A 4661-nucleotide genomic window follows, 5' to 3' on the forward strand; every position below is an offset into this window, starting at 1 on the left:
AGCAACATTTTTTTTTAATTTTTAAAAAAAGATTTTATTTTAAAGTAATCTCTGTACCCAACATGGGACTTGAACCCACAACTCTGAGATCAAGTCACATGCCACACTGATTGAGCCAGCCAGATACCCCTTTATCAACATCGTTTTTATTTATTTATTTATTTAGAGCATGCCAGCAGGGGAGGGTGTGGGAGAGGGAGAGATAATTTTTTTTAATTTTATTTATTTATTTATTTGAGAGAGCGAGAATGAAAGATGGAGAGAGAGAGCACATGAGAGGGGGGAGGGTCAGAGGGAGAAGCAGACCCCCCGCTGAGCAGGGAGCCTGATGCGGGACTCGATCCCGGGAGTCCAGGATCATGACCTGAGCCGAAGGCAGTCGCTTAACCAACTGAGCCACCCAGGCACCCGAGGGACAGAGAATCTTAAGCAGGTTCCATGCTGGGTGCGGAGCACGATATGGGGCTCAATCTCACAACCCTGAGGTCATGACCTGAGCCGAGAGCAAGAGTTGGACGTTTAACTGACTAAGCCACCCAGGTGCCCCCCTTAACATTGTTTATATTAGATTTTAAGTTACAAGGGACAAATAAATGTGGCTAATAAATTACCCTGAGCTATCTAATTATTCTGGGAGACAAATGAAGATAGTGTGTTTTAACATGAATTTAGTGAAAGAAATCAAAATAAAATCTCAAAACCCATGACATCACCGTTTCCTCCTAATGACCTTTTTTTTAGTCTTGAGAACGCTTTAATCCTTTGAATCTCATTTTCCGTATACAAACTAAAAGTAGCCATCCATGTTACCCTCCGAATTCCTAGCAATCATCAATCTCTTAAAGACTTCGTGAAGACATTAGTAAAGGACTAGGGTTGTAATTTGGAGATAAGAGGCCAGATCTTACTGGATAACCAAGCTATGTCCTAGGAAGTTATGTTAGCAGGTACGTCCTAAAGCTCAACTGAATAACTGCTCTGCCTAAGTGGCTTTATTTCACTTAGCAAGAAATATACAGACTTTTAATAATAACAGCAGTTTATTAGTATGTATGCATTAGCAGTATGTAGGGGTCTCCGAAATGATTTCAGTCTTTACAGTCCATCTGAATTGACTCAGCATTTCAACAAGCAATACAACTTTGGAAAAAAGGACACTTGTGTCTCTTCTTTCAACCCAATGACCTCTTTGTGTTCTTCAGAGGATGGAGTGTGCATTCCATTAAATTTTCTTTCACCAAGACCTCTGATGACCTTGTTGCTGTACCAAGTGACAATTCAGTTTTTCAATTTTGCTCTTGTTTTCCTTAAATGCCCTACTCCCTTTGCTTCTGTGTCACTATTCTTGCCTCTTCTTCTCTAAGCTTTCTGGCACTCCTCAGCTTCCTGTCTCTGCTTCTCTTCCTTTATCTGTTGATGTTCCTTTAGGGTTTTCTTCTACGCCGCCTTTTTTTTTTTTACCCTACACCTTTTAAATTTCTTTCTTCCATGAACTGTGTGTGTGTGTGTGATATTTTCAGTTGGTACAAAATCCCAAAGGTACAAAGGGTGTTGAGTGAAGACTACTTGGCTTTCTACTCCTAGCCACCTGATTTCTCTTTTTAGGGGAGCTTCCATTATGGATTTCTTATGTGTCTTTACAGAGTCATTCTATGCATATACAGGCACACAAACATGACACTGTATAGTACTAAATACAGTATTATTGTGTGTTATGCTTTTAAAAAATTTATTGAGATATAATTGACAGAGTTTAGGTGTACAATGTACCAATGCAACATTGTATACATTATGAAGTGGTCACTACCATGAACCTAGTTATCATCTGCCATAAATACTGTTAATACAGTATTATTCACTGTATTCCCCATGCCATACATTACATCCCTATGACGTTTATTATATGACTATAAGTTTGTACTTTTTCATCCCCTTAACCACATCCCCCCCTCCACCCCCTCTGGCAACCACCAGTCTGTTCCCTGTATTTATGAGGTGGAATTTTGTTTTGTTTTTTAGGTTCCATATATAAGTTAAATCATGCACTATTTGTCTTTCTCTGACTTATTTCACTTAGTATAATACCCTCAAGGTCCATACATGTTGTTGCAAATGGCAAGATCTCATTCTTTTTATGGCTGATTAATATTACATTGTATATATATGCCACATCTTCTGTATCCATTCATCTGTCAATGGACACAGGTGGTTTCCATATCATGGCTAATGTAAATAATGCTGCAGGAATGGAGGGGTGCATGTATCTTTCAGAATTAGTGTTTTTGCTTTCTTAAGATAGATATGCAGTAGTGGAATTCCTGGATCTTATGGTGGTCCCATTTTTTTATTTTTTGAGGACACTCCATACCGTTTTCAGTGGTGGCTGCACCAACTTGGATTCCCACCAATACACATTAGGGTTTCTTTTTCTATACATCCTCTCGAACACTTTTTATTTCTTCTCTTTTTGAGTCTAGCCATTCTGACAGGTGTACGGTGATTATCTCATTGTTCTGTTTTGTTTTAAAATTTTCCTCTCATTTCTTTGTTTTAAGATTTTTTATTTTTGTGAGGGGGGAGGGAGGGAGAGGGCGCACAAGCAGGGGGAGGGGCAGAAAGAGAAGCAGACTCTCGCTGAGTGGGGAGCCTGATGTGGGACTCGATCCCTGGACTCTGGGATCATGACCTGAGCTGAAGGCAGATGCTTAATAGACTGAGCCACCCAGGCACTCTCGTTTCTTTCTTTCTTTTTTTTTTTAAGTTTATTTTTTTTAGTATTCTCTACACCTGATGTGGGGCTTGAACTCACAACCCTGAGATCAAGAGTAGCATGCTCTTCTGACTGAGCCAGCCAGGTGCCCCTCTCATTGTGGTTGTGAGTTGCATTTCCCTGATGATTCGTGATGTTGAGCATTATTTTATGTGCCTGTTGGTCATCTGTATGTCTTCCTTGTAAAAATACCTATTCGGATCCTCTGCCCATTTTTTTAAAATCAGATTTTTGTAGTTATTGGGTTTTATGAGTTTTTTAAATATATTTTGGATATTAACCCCTTATCTGTTATATGATTTGCAAATATCTTCTTCCATTCAGTAGGTTGCCTTTTTGATTTGTTGATGGTTTTCTTTGCTGCACAGTTTTGTAGTTTGATATATAGTCCCATTTATTTATTTTTGCTTCCATTTTCCTTGCCTTTGGAGTCACGGCCAAAAAAATATTAATAAGGCTGATGTCAAGGAGCTTACCACCTATTTTTTTTTTCTAGGAGTTTTATGGTTTTGGTTCTTACATTCAGTCAACTCTTTAATCCATTTTGAGTTAATTTTTGTGGATGATGTAATATAGTGGTTCAGTTTTCTCACCACCAACTTTTTAAAAGATTTTATTTATTTATTTGAGAGAGAGAGAGAGTGAGCACAAGCCAGGGGAGGAGCAGAGGGAGAAGCTGACTCCTCGCTGAGCAGGGAGCCTGTCGTGGGGCTCAGTCTCAGGATCCCAGGATCGTGATCTGAGCCGAAGGCAGCCGCTTAACTGACTGAGCCACCCAGGCGCCCCTCCCCCCACCACTTATTGAAGAGACTGCTACTTTTTTTTGGAAGTTGGCTCCACACCCAATGTGGGGTTTGAACTCACAACCCCGAGATCAAGAGTTGCATGCTGTACTGACAGAGCCAGTCAGATGCCCTCTATTATATATTCTTGCCACCTTTGTAGTAAATTAATTGACCAGATATGTCTGGATTTGTTACTGGGCTCTCTGTTCCATAGATCTGTGTGTCTGGTTTTTATGCCAATATCATGCTGTTTTGATTACTGTAGCTTTGTAGTATCTTTGAAATTATGGAGCACAATACCTCCAGGTTTGTTCTTTTTCAAGATTGTTTTGGCTATTCGGGATCTTTTGTGGTTCCATACAAATTTTAAAATTATTCTAGCTCTGTGAAAAATATCATTGGAATTTTGATAGGATTGCATTGAATCTGTAGATTGCTTTGGCTAGTATGGACATTTTAACAATATTCTTCCAAACCATGAGCACAGAGTATCTTTCCATTTATTTGCATTTTCTTCAATTTCTTTCATCAGTGTCTTATAGTTTTCAGTGTATAGGTCTTTCACCTCCGTGGTTAAATTTATTTCTAGGTATTTTATTCTTTTCAATGCAATTATAAATGGGATTGTTTTCTTAATTTTCTGATAGTTTGTTACTAGTGTATAGAAATGCAACAGGTTTTTGTCTATTTTGTATCCTGTGACTTTACTGAATTCATTTATTCTAACAGTTTTTTGGTGGAGTCTTTTTTTTTTTTTTAAAGATTTATTTATTTATTTTGAGAGAGAGAGAATGAGAGAGAGAGAGAGAGTACATGAGAGGGGAGACGGTTAGAGGGAGAAGCAGGCTTCCCGCTGAGCAGGGAGCCCAATGTGGGACTCAATCCCGGGACTCCAGGATCATGACCTGAGCCGAAGGCAGTTGCTTAGCCGACTGAGCCACCCAGGCGCCCCGGTGGAGTCTTTATATATATTATATATATATGATATATATATGATATATATTATCATGTCATCTGCAAATAGTGACAGTTTTCCTTCTTCTTTTGCAAGTTGTATGCTTTTTATTTCTATTTTTTGCCTAATTGCTGTGGCTAGGACGTCTAAT

Source organism: Callorhinus ursinus, unplaced genomic scaffold (genome assembly GCF_003265705.2).
Source record: "Callorhinus ursinus isolate GAN/ISIS: 27379988/994484 unplaced genomic scaffold, GSC_fseal_2.0 scaffold16, whole genome shotgun sequence".
Classification (NCBI taxonomy): domain Eukaryota; kingdom Metazoa; phylum Chordata; class Mammalia; order Carnivora; family Otariidae; genus Callorhinus; species Callorhinus ursinus.